A 19,617-nucleotide genomic window follows, 5' to 3' on the forward strand; every position below is an offset into this window, starting at 1 on the left:
GCTGTTTTCTCAGGGATGGAATTACACGCATGAGTGGAGTGTCTGGCACATTCTTAGATTCTCCTTATAGCAAAAAATTGGTTAAGCAATTGTGCTTCTCCTTTTTTGCAGCAACTTCATGGACGCCAGGCAAAGTTCTCGATCTGCACGACTGTGTCCGGATGTTCGTGACTCATTCGACCTGCGATAAGCGTAAGTGGCGAGCTATATTCTGTATTAGATGGGGAGCGAGATACCAAGGTATGCGTGCACACTGCCTTTGCCTTGGCCTTCGTATATTTGAGATGACATTTTTTCCCTTTCTTTTGTACTGGCTTTGCCGTTGTAGGTACCAGGGTGGTCTTTGGGATGAGGCGGTGCTCTTTCAAAGAGGGAAATGAGTCATCGGCCTCTGAGCTGAGGGACGATGTCAATAAATAGGATTCGCACCCTCAGTGTGGTGGAGCTTTTAATGGGGCTCAACAGGCCCGTATCTTCGAGGAGAAGGCATTGCCCAAGTCTGCTGTTCCCGAACTGTTTAATTCCAGGATGGTGGTTACTCCGAGTGGATATGCTTTGCCCGATGATGATTCCTCCCAGGATGAAGAGGCAGGACCAATAGGAGTGTGCTACGCCTTTGAGGAAGTCCATCGGCTTCACTTCATGGTGAGTTTCGGTGCAGTCATCACGGTATTTCGTGTCTTCCATTCTTCATCAAGTTTTTCTTTTGCAGGCCTTAGATAGGTTCAGATATGAACTGTTGCATCAAGGGGCCAGGCTTCGCGAAGCTCTAGATGAGGGTGAGTCCTTTAAGCTCCTTAGCAAGGAGAAGGAGGTTGAGTTGGTGCATTGGTGATATGAGGCGTACCGAAGCTCGAATTACGAAAGCTGCTTGATGGAGCAGGTAACCTTTCATAGTACGCGCTTCGCTCCTTTTGACCCTTAAGTTTAACCCATTTTCCCATCTCAACTGCAGAAAAAGATGGAGTCTTTAGAATACCTTAAGGGCGAAGCTGACCACGTCAGGAACGCTTGCAGTGAACTAAGGGCTCAGGTGCATGCTCAAGCTTTAGAGGAGAAAAACGCCACGGTCAAGGTTCCCGCCTTCAAGGTCCAACTCTATTTGGTTCGTGACAATGCTTCAGTTCAAGCAGATATGATCACGAATATCGAGACTAATCTCTCAAAGGTCAGGGCTGAGATAACCGATACTTGGGCTGAAGTGTCATTGAGTCGAGCCAGGTTGATCAGGAGATGGCGATTCATGTGAAAGATGCTGATGACGCCCAGGCCGAGTTGAAGCAGGCCCTCGATTATGAGAAGAGGATTAAAGAGTATGTTCGTTGTAGATCCCACAAAGAGGTACTCGAGGAGACCGGAGCTAGGGTCTTTGTTCTCTCAGAGGAATTGGCTCGTGCAAGGGCGGATGAGCGCGATGCTCAGTTACTTCTTGCTGATGTCTCGAAGAGCGAATATGGGGCCGGCAGTCCGTAGCCTTTTGGAGCGCATAGATTCCATTGTTTTTCAATTTTGTATTTGATATCTGCAGAACATGTTTGTAGATGGAGAGCACGCCTTTTGCATATAAAAAATAAGGGAAAACTTGAAGTTTTATCTCTTTTGTATCCCTTTCTACATTGCTTTTGACCTGGCGGGCTAGTTTAAGTGCGACTTCTGTTGTAAGTAGGCGTTGGGGCCTCTGTGCTTTGCCCAGCTGTTTAGGCTCAATCTTTGAGCCTGGCCTTGACTCGAGCTTACCAGACCTCCAGTCTCATGTGCCTGCATAAGCGGATGATAATCATTTTTATTTCTCGCCCTTGAGCATTTGTTGTTTCCTCTATTTTGGGTTTAGTCTCCGAGTCACGTTGTGACTTGAGCTTCAATTGACCCTCATGTTTTTCATGCCTACATGGGCAGATGACGATGGTTTCTATTTCTCGTCCTTGGTCGTTTGTTGTTTCAACTATTTTGGGTCCAGTCTCCGAGTCGCATTGCGACTCAAGCTTCAATTGACCCTCAATTTTTTTTTATTTTCAAGCTGGTGACAGTGGCTCTTACGCTCTTTGGTCGTTGAGACCTTTTAATATGCGGCCCAAAGGCTTGTGTAGTTAACTATTTTAATCCTCAAGTTGTCAATTTTCAAGCTGGCGACAATGGCTCTTACTCTATTTGGTCGTTGAGACTTAGTGTGTGGCTTGGAGGCATTTTGTAGGCTTTGTATTCCTCTCGTTAAGGTCTTTTTGAAATAATTTTTCCTGACCCATTTTCGGTTCGAGAAGAAAAATGATTTCAAGTCGTTAGCGGCGATGTTCGAGCACCTCAAAAGGTTTTTAGCTCGTAGGCAGAGTAGGTCAAAGCCTTGTGATTTGGAGGTGACATGGTCGAAGCTCATTTGCCTATTGAGGAAAGCCTGTTTGAACTGGTTCTTTCCAAAGTATATTCGAAGTACTGGCCTGCGATTTTGTTTAGCGACGGTCGGGCATCCCCGAGTCGCACTATTTTGGTTGGGTTAGCCATATTGACCATAGTCATATGTGTTTGGACGGAGCCATTTTTGATCTCGAGTGATAGTTTAGGCGTCTACACCGAGGGTATGCCCTTTCGGGATTCTTAGAAATGCAACGTATAACCTAAACTTCGAGATTTTGAGTTTTATGCCTGTAGTATGGTCTTACAAAATTTTCGTGCCTGTTGAGGTCTTATAGTTTGTCTTGCCTATTGAGGTCTTACAGTTTGTCATGCCTGTTGAGGTCTTATAGTTTTTGTTGCTATGTAGAATAGATCTTGATATGCCGAGTCTGCCCACTCGGGGTCTTACAGTTTCCGTTTTTCTAGTGCATGTCGATTGATGACAGTCATCGAGTTTTCTTAGGCTCGAAGGCCGTTATTCATTAGCTTGGAGTTGCCTTGTTGGGGCCTTATGAGCCCGGAGTTCCGACCCTGGGGTAGTGGCCGGAGCTTAGGCTCGAAGGCCGCTATTTGCTTGTCACTGGTTAGCCACTTTCTTTGTTAATTTTATCACAAAAAATACCTTTGATCCGTTCACCCTACACCCTCCATCTGTTGCATTGTTCATAAATTGATATATACCAAACCTTTGTATTTCACATGAATCCCAAAGCATGTTGATAGTTACCAACCCAGTGCGCACGTTGTTCTTTCCTAACTTATGCCACTTTGATGTGCTGGCCAGATCCAGTTTTGTGCAATTGGAAAGCTGGTGGCAAATTTTGAAATCATTTCTCACTTGTTATGACCAAACAGACTCGGGAAGAGGAGGTAAACAAGACAAAAGGGAGTAGAGTAAAGGACAAAAAAAGGGATGATTCCTAACAAGAAAGCTACAAAGTAGAAACCTATCAGATGTGGATACCAACTCTAATGACCATGACATGTGCCTATGGATATTCTGTCAAGCAAGTCTGATGTTCAACTCCTGTTGTACCCCCAAACCGTGAAACTGGGCTTCAATGCTCCGATTATCCAATCTGATTCCGAATCCCTATTCGACTTCTAGTGCCCGAAGGATTTTCACCATCAAGCCTCTCTCATTTTGTTCTTTCTCTCAACTTACCGTCGCCTTACGGTGCCTGTGAGGGTTTTCACCAATAATACTCTCTCATTTTCATTATTTTTCTGCTTGGACCAGAGTGTTACCCCTGATATAAATTACCTCTCCTTGCTTGACTTGGCATCTCTCGAAGACTTATCGGAAGGTCTTTCTTTGTACCGTAACGTGGGCTTTTGGATAGGGTTAAAAAGAAAGGATATCAAAGGCTCAAAACAATTCACATGGGTTCAAAATTACGACTTTCGGAATCCGATTTCTTACAACAACCACAACTTCTGCCTCAGTTTCTTACTTGGAGACTTTTGGCATTTTATTTTGATGGGACTGAACCATGAGGCTGCCTACGTATCCTTAAAAGGAATCAGGTCGAACGTAGTTCATGTTATAGGAATTGCTCTATTGTTGTGATTATTCTTTTCTCTTTCTCTTTTCTTTTCTTTTCTTTCTTCCTTTTTCCCTTTTTCTCTTTTTGTTGTTTTGTTGTTTTTTCTTTCTTCTTTTCCTCTTCTTTCTTTTTTTTTTCTTTTTTTTTTCAATTTTCATATTTTCTTTTCTCTCTTTTCCTCTACTTATCTTTCGCGCTTACGTTTCTAATCTTTGCTACTGATTCCAAAAGAGGGGTACGAAAGGAAATAAATAAGGCTCAAAGGGGTAACGAAGGATAAAGTGTTTAGATAGCAGAACAAAATGCCGTTGTCATTCCAATCTTCAAAACATTCCAAGTACAAACCACAATTAAACAAACCAAGGAAAACATTCGTAACATCTTTTGATTGTACCAGACTTGATAACCATATCCACACATTTGTCTTCTACATCTGTTAAATACAAAGCACCATTTGACAACACTCTCACTCTCATTACCATGAACAGCCCCTGTCAATTTGGGAAAACATGCCTTTAGCTTCAAACCGATGCGGCATGATGCATTTCAATAGGGTTTCTTTATTTTCTATCTGCCCATTTTCATACAATTCGGGCTTGAAATGATCTCAAAATGCCTTTACTTATTTCCTTCAAATGTCCCTATCATCTTCAAAATTGTTTCATTCATTGCTTCATGACTAAACTGACTTTTTAAGACCAGGATGAGAGTTACGCATGCATGTCATGATATTAGAGTCAACAGGAAAACAACTATAAAAGAAAAAAGAACTAAACAAAAATGACTAAGAATAATAGAAAACAGAAAATTGCATTAGACAGATGGAAGAAAGGTTTGAACAACGAAGCAAACTAACTAAACTGGGGTTACAAACCTAGAACAAACATAGACAACACTAAACGAGCTACTATGACTAAACAAACTAGGCAAATAAAAGGATAGAAGGGTTTGAGTCACAAGACAATATCCGGATTACAATCCTGAAATAACCCAAACAGCAAAAATTACAACAAAATAAACCCCCAAAACTCCTCCCTGACTAACCAAGAAAAGAGCATCTTTCCAATCATCAAACTCAACATCTTCGCCACTGACTTCTGCATCAACAATACTAGGGCCTTCACAAATCTCCATCACATTGTTCTTAACAGATTCCCTTTGGGTTCGCTTTGCCTGCTTGTTCTTAGGATCAACCTCTGATAGTGCTGAAAGCTTCGTAGCACGTGGACCTCCGAGGATCCCAGAATAATTCTCACATTCCTTTTCAAAATAAATCATACCCATAATATGCATCTCATTATGCACAGGCGACGGACTTTGGCTAGTTTCTGCTACATCTAGATTTTGTACGACAATGTCGCCTGCATCAATAAGCTTCTGAATTGCCTTCTTCAGATTGCAACACTTCTCTATGTCATGGCCCGGGGCATCTGAGCAATATGCGCACCTTTAAGAAAAATCAAACTTTTTTGGAAGAGGGTTTGACATTTTTATTTGGATCGACTTCAACATGTCTAATTTCCTTAGCCTCTGGAACAGACTGGCATATGACTCTCCCAATGGAGTGAAGGTTTTCTTCTTCCGCAACCTCTCGTTCTTAAATTCTTAATTAGGCCGAAAACCTGATCCAGGGGGGTTTCGGTAGGCTCATGGGGGTGGATGGGCATTTTGTAGAGCTAGGTACTGGGAAAGTGATGTACGACTTTGGGAGTTATATGGAGAGAAGTAGCATTGGGGAGGGTCATATGGTGCACAAGGATATCCACGGGGACGATATCTAGGCTGGAAGGCCCATCAGATCATCTTTTCTATTTCTCTTTCTTCCACCCAAGCTTAATGGGATGTTCTGAATGTCTTTCGAACAACTCATGATTTTGCCTGATTTGATTCCCTCTTCTACTAGCTCCCCTATTTTTAACACATCATTGAAAGGCTTTCCCAAGGCCGGGATTAAATGACTGAAGTAGGTGGGCCCCTGGGCTTCTAGGAAAAGCTCAACCATTTCTTCTTCACCAATTGGGGTATTGACTCGAGCAACTTGCTCCCTCCAACTGAGCCCAAACTACCTAAAGCTTTCCTTCAGATTCTTTTCCATTTTAGATAGGGAGGAGCGGTTTGGGGTAACACCTGATCTGTATTGAAAGGACCAAACAAAATCTTGAGCCATGTCACCCAATGTAGGCCACTTACCATCATCTTGACGATTATGCCTTTCCAAAGCTGCCCCAATTAGGCTCTCACTAATATACGCCATCAACAAATTATCTTTCTCGCCAACACTTCTCATTTCACTGCAATAATCCCTCAAATAGGCTACCGGATCTCCACACTCATCATACAAGTTAAACTTTGGCACTTTATACCCCGTAGGTAGACGAACGTCAGGGGACATAGACAATTCTTTGTAAGACATGCTACCCTGGTCACCCATTCCTTTCTTGTTCTTAAAGGACTGTTCTATGCCTTTTAGCCTCCTGGGTATCCCATCTCGCTCTTTTCTTTATGTGAACTTTTCATTTCCAACATGAGGCTCATCCCGCGATCCCTGCTTGTATGAGTTGAGAACTTTGTAGGCAACCTTTGAGGGGTAATATTGGGCATCGTGAGCTTTGAGTGGGTGTTCATTGTTGGGGATGGTGGATAAGACAAGAGGACAATTTTCGGGAAGGGTAACTGGAAGATGAGTGCTGGAGCTACTAGGGTGGTTCGGAAAGCCAAGATAAGTGGGTAGATCTGGAGAGTATGAGGGATCATCTGGCACTGTGACCGGTGTTCGGGTAAGGGTAGCATTTATGAAGCTAGGAGGTGGCGGGGGTAGTGTCTTCCCAGTCATCCAAGCATGATACATGTCCGTCATGTGTTGTCTCAACATCCTTACCTCATCAGCCAAACCAGTATCCCATTCAACCAACAACTTTCAGGTACCGGTATCAACCAACCCAAATTTGTTGTTGTCCGCCATTGCCTTTTGAATTTATTTTGCGGAGAGGAGTTACTACTTCGGGAACCACAAACCAACCACCTTTGTGTGCCGAATTATCAACAAACTTGTTAGTGATTAGAGCTTAACAGATTTGTTGGGGAATTGTGACGACCCAAGGGGTCATCACTGTAATTCTTCCTTGTTCCGTGCTCCCGAGGCCTTGAAAACCTCGCTTTTAGTCGCCTCGATTGGCATGCGCAGTTCGGGCGCGTAGCTAGAAAGTTTTTATGTTAGAATATGTGAATTTTGTGAAAAATTTGATGAATTTTGGTATTAATATGCATAATGTTGACTTCGGTCAACATTTTGGGTAAACGGACCTAGACCTGTGATTCGACGATCCCGGAGGGTCCGTAGAAAAATATGGGACTTGGGCGTGTGCCCGGAATTAAATTTCGAGGTCCCAAGCCCGAGAAATAAATTTTTGTGTGAAATTGTTTTTCTGAAAATGATATGAAAACTGGAAATGAAAATGAGTTAGAAAATATAGGTATCGGGCCAGTAGTTTGGTTCCGGCGCCCGATACAGGTCTTAAATATGTTTTAAGCACTATCTGTAAAGTTTGGCTAAAAACGGACGACATATGACGTGTTTCGGACTTAAAGTGGAGAATTTGAGTTTTATGAAAGTTGAGAGAAAATCATGTGTTTTGAGGCTTGACCCTATGTATATGATGTTATTTTGGCGATTTGATCACACGAGTAAGTCCGTAAGATGTTTTTAAGGTTGTGTGCATATTTGGTTTGGAGTCCCGAGGGCTCGGGTGAGTTTTGAATGGGGCCCGGGAGGTCTTGGACTTAAGAAAATGCAGGTTCAGGTGTTGCAGACACCAGTGCGGCCGTAGTCATTTCCACGCAGTCCTCGCTGGAGCCGCGCGGCCGCGATGCATTTTTGTGCGATCCGCATGGCAGAGTCTAAGGGCTAGGGTTTCAGGTTAACCAGTGCGGCCGCACACCAAAACAGTGCGGTCCGCGCTGGAAGGGTTCAGAGAAGCCCCAATTTTTCTCCCACTCGGCGCGGCCGCAACACATTTTTGTGCGGTCCGCGCCAGGTCCTCAGAAAGGTATACAAGTTCGGAAAATCTCAGTCATTTTTCACTTTTCAAAAACCCAAAACCTAAGAGGCGATTTTCCAAACAACTTTTCTTCTCCAAAACGATTGGTAAGTGATTTCTAACTTAATTTCTTTATTCCTTAACATCTTTTAACATAATTTCAACTTCAAATCAAAGATTTTCATGGGGAAAATTGGGTGTTTTGGGTAGAACCTAGGTTTTCTACAAATTGAGAAGTTGGACCTCAATTTGGGGTCCGATTTAAAAACAAATCATATATTTGGATTCATGGGGGAATGGGTAACCGGGTTTTGGTCCGAACCTCGAGTTTCGACCACGTGGGTCCGGGGGTATTTTTGACCTTTTTGGGAAAAACCTTGAAAAATCTATTTTCATGCATTGGGGATGATTCATTTAGTAATTATTAATGTGATTAAGTAACTTATGACTAGATTCGAGCGGATTGGTGGTGGAATCAAGAGGTAAAGCTATTCTAGAAGCGTGAGTTGAGTTTGGAGCATTCGAGGTAAGTGTTTGTTCTAACTTTGGCTTGAGAGAATAGGATTAGGATGTTATCTGCTACTTGCTAATGTGGACTACGATGTATAGGCATAGTGACGGTTATCTATGCACCGGAGTCTAGCATGACCGTGAGTCTTAATTGCTTTTAATTCGAATAACGTGACACAATCTCCTTGTTTATTTGATGAGTTTCTTATAATGTGAACGGTTGCGGTGGAATTGTGATTGGTGTACTTTTGGAGCGATAGCTCGAACATGAATGTGTTAGTTGAGGAAGAATGGATTTAAAAAGAGAATGCGTTGTGATTACTCCCTTGCCGGGAAGTGTAGACCGATATATATATACCCTCCCTTGTCGGGATATTTTGGGCTGTTAGTTGTACCCTTGCCGGGTTAGAGTGATATGTTGTTGATTTCCCTTAATGGGACTCTCCTTACAAAATCAGATGTTTCGAAATATATTATGGGATCGTGTGGCACACCGTCCACTTATATATGATATTATGGGATCGTGTGGCACGCCGTCCACTTATATATGATATTATGGGATCATGTGGCATGCCGTCCACTTATATATGATATTATGGGATCGTGTGGCACGCCGTCCACTTATATATGATATTATGGGATCATGTGGCACGCCGTCCACTTATATATTATATTATGGGATCGTGTGGCACACCATCCACTTATATACTATATTATGGGATCGTGTGGCATGCCGTCCACTTATATATGATATGAATTGGGATCGTGTGGCACACCGTCAACCTATATATTATTAAAAGGGATCGTGTGGCATGCCGTCCACTTATATACTATATTATGGGATCGTGTGGCATGTCGTCCACTATATATATATATATATATATATATATATATATATATATATATATCATGGAAACCAGAGTTTCTTCTATTTATTTCCGATATTTCATTTTTATCTGTTACTCCCGGATAGCATGTCCCCTCCCAGTTTTATTTTGTATTATCTTGTTACTGTTTTCTTGCACTTGTTGTATATATATCTGTACAGGATAATTGTGGTAGGTACTGTCTAGCCTCGTCACTACTTTGTCGGGGTTAGGCCAGATACTTACCAGCACATGGGGTCGGTTGTGCTGATGCTACACTCTGTGCATTTTTGTGCACAGATCAGGGAGCAGCTTACGGACCGCAGCAGTAGGACTTCTAGGAGCTATCTTCAGTCCAGGGACTCTCGAGGTAGCCTAATTGGCATTCGCAGGCCGAAGTCCCTTTCCATGTTTTTCGTTTGTTTATCTTGTATCAGACAAACATGATGTATTTTCCTTTCAGACATTGATTGTAGTATTCTGTAGTAGTCCGTGAGCTAGTGACACCAGACTCTGGGTAGCATTTTGGTTCAAACTTCCGCACTTTTGGTTCTCAGTTGCTTTAGATTTAAAGTCTTCCGTTTAAATTTTGTCTCGTTTATTATATTGTTTGAAAGAAAGCAGGAAAGGTGTTTTAAATATTTGGCTTGCCTAGCTCCGATAGTAGGCGCCATCACGACACCCGATGGTGGGAAATCCGGGTCGTGACAAGTTGGTATCAGAGCACTAGGTTACTTAGGTCTCACAACTCATGGACCAGTTGCTTGCGTCATCCCGGCTTTTCCTTATTTCCATTTGCAACTTCTTCTTCTTTCTTTTCACTCATGCCTTTCTATGCTTGATTTCTCTTTGTTTTTATCCTCTCATTTCTCTCTTTTGTTTTGCCATTGTTTCCTCCCCATGGTTTCTTATTTCTCTCTCTTTTCTTTTCTTGTTTTTTTTCTTTGTCTTTCCTCTCTTTTTATCTTCTTTTCTCTCTTTTTTTTTCTTTTGGTTATGGTCGAATCATATGGAGATTGCCTACATATCATGACCCCACATGAATCAGACCTAGCGTAGTTCTGGGGGATAAAAATAAATAATAAAACATTTTGGGATTTTCAAAATTTTCATAAAAATAACATTTTTGATTACAACGACTCATCCTACCGAATTTTAACTATAAAAACCAACAGACTCAAAAAGGAAACTAATAGACTCTAATAGCAAGATGAAAACACAGACTCGAAAATAGACTAACAAACTCCAACAGAAAGAAAATACAGACTCTAGTAAAAATCATGAACACATCAACGCCTCAAATGCTCCTGGGCCCGTGGGATATCATTCGGTCTCGCCACGGGCCTCTCTACGAGATCCCCTTGAAGCTTCTCCAAATCACTCATTATCTGATGGACAAATGTCATCACTGCAGTGAAGAAAGTGGTACGAGTCATGTCCTCACATGCTTGGCATTTCACGACAATGTAGTCGGCAATGGCTCTCACCCTCTCTCGGATTTTACACTTTTCCTGAAGCAGACGCCCGACCTACTGATTCTGGGCTTCTAACACCTGACTATCATGGAGGTGTTGATTTTGTAACTGTTGTATTTCTTCCTCCATTTGAGCCATCAAATCATAACTGTGTTCTCTATCAGCTTTAAAATCTTTGGCCTGCTTGGCTGTTTCATTCTCGAGAGTAGTGACTTTTCTCTTCAGGTTGGTGATTGTCCCTTCATACTTTGTTGCACAAACTGTGCCTGCACTTTTGCATTTTCCACCAATTGAGCCCGGACTTTTGCTAGACTGGCTTCAGACTTTTCTAGGTCTTCTTGACACTCAAGTGCTTTCTTTCTCATGCTACCTATAAGCCTTTCATTCGCTCGGCTTCTTTCCGGGTTTCTAGCAGCTATCCTTATTTTCTGGATTTGAGCTTTGAGGGCTTCATTTTCCTGATTCAGCTTTTCTTTACCCTTTCATCTGGGGTGGCTTGCAAACCATTCTCAAATCGAAGATCCCTGACTTGTCTTTCCAACTTGCTTATGGTAGCCCTGTACTCGTTTTGTTTGGTCAACCAGTCCCATTGCACCTGTGCTCCGTCGGTAAATTGTTGGACATGGGGTTTCTTTGCGGGCCTTTCGGGCTCCTGATGAACTTGGGATCTTTTACCATACCACGCAGTGTAACTAGGTTCAACCTCGCCTTGGATAGATCTCGTACTTGAGTTCTAGCCTCTAAGAATCTGCACTGGTGCCAAATCCAACGCACTTTTTCTTTCGAAAAAGTGACTTTTGGTTCCAAATTAATAACCTGCCGACTCAAATCCTCATCGTATGGGATAGTCTAGTATCGGCCTAACTGACGTAGAACTCGGTGCGGGGCATAAGGCTGGATACTCCGAAGACCCATCAATAGCAGAAAACATACCTCAGCCGACATATAAATTACTTCACTGACCGAGAGCTAACCAAATGCCCATTTGATCTTGTTTGCAGTCAAAGATCTCAAGTGGGCATGTCATGCTTCTGTACCATCCGATAACTCATAACCCTCTACCCGCTTTTCATGTTTTTCAATGCACTCGAGGCCAGTTATACAATAATTCAAGAATCTGGGACGGTGGCAAAGGTGTTCCTCCATCCATAATTGTAACAACATATTGCACCCTTCAAAGTACCCAAGAACGCCATTATAAAAGCTAATCCTCTCCAATCTTCCCATTTGTTTGGGTTTACCGCGTGACTAAGATTGGTATCTGGCGTCTCAAAGCCACAGGGATTCCCGTAAGTCGATACAAAAAGTAGAAGGTACAGAATCCTTTTGCCAAATTTCCGTCTCGGATGTCCCGACTGATGCTTAACAAGTCCAAATATTTTTGACAGGTTACTGTTCTCGGTGCTACTGGGTACTGATTTCTAAGATTCCCCTCGAAACCAGTGTAGCCTGCTATCTCTTCGAGTGTAGGAGTTAACTCGAAATAAGCAAAGTGGAATACATTATGTGCTGGGTCCCAAAATGGTATCAAGGCCTCAATTATGTCCTTTCTCGGCTTAACCTTCAAGAGCCCGTCAATACCACCCAACACTTTTGTCACAGCTTTTCTGCTATTGTCCCCCAAATCATGCCACCACATATGTAACTCCAACAGGATCTCTTCACGGACTCAGAAAGGTTCATTTTGAATCGTGCTCATCCTGCACATTTATTAAGGTGATTTTATTTAAAAGAAAACTATGACTCATTTTGACATCAAGAAAAATTACCATTTTTTCAAAATTTTCACACAAATATCCGGCTTTGCCAATACGGCCTTTCAGCACTCCGAAAATGAAGATTTTAAGACTGCGTTCGCTAACAGGCAAAATCTTGAACAATGACAAAAGGTGGTTATTCTTGCAAAAACGGCCTTCCGGCGCCCTTTTGGGGATGTTCGACTATTTTAGACAAGAATGGCATCACCTTACTTATTTACAATAAAATTTAAATTTTTGTTCTTTTTGGGCTATTTTTGCAAAAAGGAAGTTGGATCCTATGGGGGTTGCCTGCGTATCTTGCACCCTGTGAGAATCAAACTGGCGTAGTTCGGGCGATTTTGAAAAAACCAACTATTTCTCTTTAAAAAACAAAAAAAATCTTCTTCAAAATTCGGCAGAGTTTCAGTATATTTTGCACATCGGTTTATCAAAAATAGGCCATTATCTCTCTCGGCCCTCACATTGACTTCCTTTCTCTCAACTTTTCCCCTATAAGCTGGTCAACATGCAAATCTGAAGCAAATAAATGCACAAGTAGCAAGTAAGATCCATCAGGATGGTCTTTTTCATTTTTAGTACACCTGTCCTAGACAGACTCAACCCCTGTGTTGAGTCTCCAAAGTCAAATGCACGTGATGCAAAACAAACGTTACTATTAGGGATCCGACATGAGGTCTTGTTATGCTAGGTTTGAAAACCTGGGTTTGTTGTTCTAGACCTGGCTTACCCGAGCGGACAGCTCGAGCCGAAGGGGGCAGCGTATCGGGAATACAGAAACTTCACTGGCTTTGCAACTTGTCCGAACCTCGTTCTAAATTTGGGATATGACTCTAACAGAAGAGAAGTCACACGAAGTGCACACTTCTCCATGATTTAGAAGACTCAGAGAGAGGAGGGATTTCATACCAGTTTATATACAGTTCACATAATATCAAAGCGGTAAAAGCAACAATTAGCACATTAGGCCCAAACATGTAACAAAATCAGATAATGGATAAAGCCAACTATAACAATTCATCTAAGCTCGAATTCTTGAACCCTGAACTAGAGATTCTGGGTTCGCTCCCCAGCAGAGTCGCCAGAGCTGTCACACCTCCTTTTTTCTACACCCCCGGAAGGGGTATATAAGGGAGTTTTTTCCAACTTAAAGTGACAATCGAAACGGGATTATTTACTTATTAAAAATTCAGAGTCGCCACTTAGAATAATTATGGTGTCCCAAGTCACCGGTTCAAATCCCGAATCGAGGAAAAGATTGACTCTGTATTACAGTCCGTGAACCACAAATTCGGGTAAGAAATTTTGTTAACCCGGGAGAAGGTGTTAGGCATTCCGGAGTTCTGTAGTTCTAACACGGTCGCTCAACAGTTATTATTGGCATAATTATCTAATTCTAAAACATTTTGAACCTATATGCATTTTTACCTCAAAATCGCATTTATTTATTTTTAAGAAGATTTAACATCGTCTAAAACATGTCTTTGGATCGCGCCACATGAAATGTACCCGCAATCCGAAACACATTTTAATCAACGTTATTAAGATTTGGATTTGGGTCACATGAAATGCACACCCGAGTTTAGGGAATTTAATTATTCAAATAACGCACCTAAAGCAACTACACGTTTTAACTTTGCGAGGGCCATGAAAATTTCGCTAAATGGCACACCTCAACTTCTAAGAAAAAGCAAACACATTAACCAAATGACGGCCGTGCATTTAAGATTGTTGGGCACAACACACCTCAATTTATTTTAAAAGGAATTCAAACTAGATTTCGGAGGGCCATAAATTATATTCTATTTAATATGGCACAATAATACTACAAATCTAACTCCATGAATCTGAACTCAAACCAAACACCTTAAATTTTAGGAACACTTTCAAGAATCAATCATTTGAACAAAATAATTTTCCATGAAAAAAAAATAGTAGCTCTGATTTAAGATTAAAAATATAACGCCACTTTCCGAACTTCTTGTTTCTGCACATTTCGCATTAACTTGACCCAAATCTATCCACCTAGTAGATATACACAAAAGAATCCCCAACCCCTAATTCCATGGAATAGTATCCATTCATATTTTATTAAACAAGAATGAGTAGCAGAATAAAATTCAACGAGAACCCGACTTATACGAAGAGATACAACAATTGGAGTCTTCAATTCCCTTGGTTTTAGACCAAATTTTAATTGTTCAATACTTATGCGACGTAGATAGCCAGGACAGATTCCATAACAAGGCTAATAGTGCAGAATTTGCAATCAAACTGTGCATATTTGCTGCTTAATTAGGCAAAACAAAGCAGATTTTTAGCAGGCTCACAATCAAAACAAATGTCCCAAAATACTGCACATTTCAGCATGATTCATTGCTCGAATCAACTTTTTTTAGCAGCGCGAAAGAACTAAGTTCTTACAGCTGTAACGATGCAGATAACTTTCGAGCGGGAGAATGAAAATAGAGCAAATCTACACATATACAAGCAGTGAAACAATTGAGTTTCAACACCAATTTAAGTCATGATCTGATAAGAATGAATCATCAAGCAGCATACCAGATTCACAAATTCTTGTAGTCAACAAAGAATCCTACTGCCCGTGTCATTTAACATGAAGAGACCAAGATAAACTAACATGGGTCTAACTCAGTAAAACATAAACCAATGCAGATTAGTGCTAGATTTTGAAATCAAACAGAACATGATACTACATGGATCACTAAGATTCAACCTAGACACTATTACTATCCTAAGAACTCAAGAAGAATTATTTAGACTTAATTTTAGGATTTAAGTAACATATCTCAAGTGCAACCTCAAGAAAACAGACAAAATGCTCAAAGGAACTGCTTCATGAATACAGTAGATGCATAATTTTTACAGCATGAAGATTAGAGTGCATTTCCACATGGAGACAAGGAAACAACTTGATGCAAATGTCAAGCAGATGCTAGCGAAGACGAACAGATCAAGGACTTAATAAGCTGGAGACGAGTTGATCCAAGCCAACAGAGACAAGAATATTTAAACAATTAACCAAAGCTTCAGTGAAGTATTGCCAGCAGCTTAATTCAAAACTAAATTGCGACTTAGCCATTCTTACTCACCAACTAAACATGCTATTTTCCAAATTCAAATTAAATCATATAAGACTAAGAGCAAAGATCAAAAACAACCTCAAAATGTTGAAACAAGGACAAATGTACCAGATAGTGTACTCAAATGTGTCACCAATCGACCCTTGCACCCAAACCGCAAACAACTCGCCGAACTAATAAACCTAAGGTTCTTACCACATTTTAATCATATCCCAAACAAGATAAGAGAAAGAATTAGCAAATGAACCTGAAATTGAGCTTTCGATTAAACTTTGATTGTGAGTATACAATGAGAAATCCAGCGCTGAAAATCAAACAAACCACGATGCAGGGACCAACAGCCATGAACAACAACAATATAGTTCAATAAAGCACTTGAACTCCCAGAAAATCAGTCTCAAAGCAAAGGAAGAAAGAGTTCTCAATCTCAGCTTCAACACTTCAAATAATCCTCATGCTTAAGAAAATAGATTTAAAATCGATATCCAATAGCGGGATCCATTTTTGGATTTGAGCAGAGTAGAGAAATAAATAACTTTTTTTTCGTTTTTTTCTGTATCCCTAAAATTAGAAGAAACAAAACTTTGAAACTCAAAAGTAAAACTCTATATCTCTTTTCTCTGTTCGGATGCCATGAAATTAAAAGAACAATTGAAAATAATAAGAATAAAATTTTTGAAGAGCAAAACCCAAAAAAGAAGAAGCCTCCAATTATCCTTAAACCTTTTCTTCCATATATGTTTTTACTCTCCCCAATTTTTTTTACCAGAATTATTTTTTTTTCTCAAAATCGGATGAGGTTCCCTATTGAAAATGAACACTTGATAAATATGGGGCTCCGATTTAGTGAAATTAATCCAACGCCTCACACTCATCCAGCAAAATCGTTCCCCGAACCTTCCAATCGTAAGATATATCTCAAATTTAAGCGAGTGAGAGGAGAATCTTGGCATCAGAAACCGTTAGAAACGGCAAGATGAGAGATGGAGGGACGCGTGGTTATGGGTTTGGAATCACTCGCCATGGATTTGGCGAGTTGAAACGCGGCTTTTTGAAGAAGACGATGAAATAGTCGCGTGAGTTAGGTATTTTAATTTGTTAGGTCTCTATATGTATTTGTGTGTGTAATTGTGAAGATGGGTCGGGTTTAGGGGCAGCCGGGCGGGTTTAGCAATTGGGCTGGGGAGTTTTAACGACTGGGCTGGGAAAAAACAATTAATCTTGGCCCAACAATTCATTCCTTCATCTAACTCCTTTTCTTTTTTTCATTTCTTCCTTTTTTCTAATTTCTTCTTAATTTAAAACTAAAAATAAACCTAAATTAATTCCTAATCTAAGTTATCTAATCAAATTATATTAACCAACTTAAAAAAAATAATTACCACCAATAATTAGGAAACAACTTAAAGGAAAAACTAACAAAGTTCAAAAATTAAAATTAAAGTGAAAAAATTATTATTTTTGTGATTTTCTCATTGTTATAAAATCATTAATTACTAATTAATTCTTAAAAAATGCAAAGTTAAATCCTAGATGCAAATGTAACATCTTTTTGTATTTTTCATTAATTAAATAAAATAAATATGCACATACAAATGCAGATACTTGACAGAAAATGCCACAAAAATCCACAAAATCTGCAAATAATGGACAATTATTTTATTTTTAATTTATGGGAGTAATTCCTATAGGGAAAAAATCACGTGCTCACAACGGTGGCAATGCTTAGCCTCATGCAAGAAATAGAGACAATGCTTAGTCTTATGCAAGGGAAGGTTATGCATAGCCTTATGCAATTACGGAGGCAATGCTTAGCCTCATGCAAGAAATAAAAACAATGCTTAGTCTCATGCAAGAAAAGTCAACGCTTAACCTTATGCAATTACGGAGGCAATGCTTAGCCTCAGGCAAGATATGGAGACAATGCTTAAACTCATGCAAGAAAAGGCAGTGCTTAGCCTTATGTAATTACAGAGTCAATTCTTAGCCTCATGCAAAAAATAGAGAGAGTGCTTAGTCTCATGCGAGAAATGGAGACAATGCTTAGTCTCATGCAACAAAAGGCAATGCTTAGCCTTATGCGCGAAAAGCAAATAATAGTTGTGAGAGAGAAAAGCATTTGTTAGCTTTATGTGTTGTGTTTGGCAACCTTGTCATTATGAAGATAGTGATTTTAATGTGTGTATGTATTTGCGAATGGCACTTGTTATATTCCTTGTGCCTGCATTCAAAGAAAAAATTTGAGTTTTGCGGGGATGGTCGGTTCGTGCATTTGACTCCCTGGTTTGCTCTTACTCCTTTCTTGAGATCCTGCTTGAGTCACCCTAGGTAACATCTGGCTGTCATAGAAATAAAGTTTTCTGAAAAACATGCATGCATTTGATAAATTATTTGTAGAAATATAGTTGTTTGAAATATAAGATAGTGCATGAGGTCAAATAATTTAGATGAACCGGTGACTATGACGCATTTTAGTTATATCACAACCTCCTTGCTTTAGAATTTTGAGGGTCTTCCTCAAAATTCTACCCCAGTTTAAGTGCATACTCCTGACAACACATTTCTTAGTTGTTCTATACGTGATGATGTTGGGCGAACTCGCGATCTTGCCCCAGTTTCGGATCATGGGGAAATGATGATCTTATTAACGTGTGACCGAACCCATAGGGATGCTTACGTATCCCATCTTAAATGGGAATCGAGTCAAGCGTAGTTCAGTTGCACCAAATGGAATAATGCAAACAATCTTAAACATAGTATCTCTTGACTGCTCCTCCTATTAGTACCCGTTGAACCATACAGGGACCTTGCCAGTTGGGTGAGAACTTTCCTTTGGCTTCATCCTAATGTGGGAAGATTCACTTTATCACCAATTGTCGCGGTGTGAATTGCCTTAGCATGACCTTTTTGTTGAAAGATCTTTCCATTCTGTTCTAGAAGAGTTGACCATGACATACCACATTCATTATTTTTCCATCAATGACAACTAGTTGTTTATAGTGGCTTTGTACCAATTCTGCATCGCTGAGCTCAGCTTCTTGTATGATTCTTAGAGAGGGGATTTCTACTTTGGCGGGAATAACCGCTTCAGTACCATAAACCAGTAGATAGGGAGTAGCCCAGTTGATGTGCGAACTGTGGTACGATACTGAAGTAAAGCAAATGGCAGCTTCTTGTGCCATTGTTTGTAATTGCCTACCATTTTCCTCAATATCTTCATGATGTTATTGTTGGCGGCTTTTACCACTCCGTTCATTTGCGACATTTATGATGTGGAGTTTATATGCTTTATCTTGAGTATTTCACACATGGTCTTCATCAAATCGCTATTGAGATTGGTAGTATTATTGGTGATAATTGACTTTGGTAGTCCAAATCGACAAATAATGTGGTCCCGAACAAAATTTTCTACGACCTTCTTAGTTACAGCTCTATAAGATGCAGCTTCAACCCATTTTGTGAAGTAGTATATGGCCACCAGAATGAACCTATGCCTATTTGAAGCAACAGGTTTGAATGGGCCGAAGACATCAATACCCCTAGCAGAGAAAGGCTAGGGCGAACTTGTTGCGGGCATTGGGTGGTACCCAATGAACTTGTTCATTGGGTGGTACTCATATCATGTCAACATGTATCTAGAATTGGTGTCACTTCTGAACATACTTGATGCAATCTATTTCCATAGTCATCCAAAAATACCCTGCTCTTAGAATCTTCTTGGCTAAAATGAAACCATTCATGTGTGGTCCATAGGTTCCAGCATGTAGTTCTTCGAGTAATCTGGATGCCTCCTTGGCGTCGACACATCGTAGTAATCCCAGGTCATGAGTCCTTCTATACAAAATACCTCCGCTTTGAAATAAATGGTTGGATAATCTTCAATGTGTGTGCTTCTGGGTATGGGTTACAGTCTCTGGATATTCTCCATTTTCC

This window comes from Nicotiana sylvestris, chromosome 1 (assembly GCF_000393655.2).
Source record: "Nicotiana sylvestris chromosome 1, ASM39365v2, whole genome shotgun sequence".
NCBI lineage: Eukaryota > Viridiplantae > Streptophyta > Magnoliopsida > Solanales > Solanaceae > Nicotiana > Nicotiana sylvestris.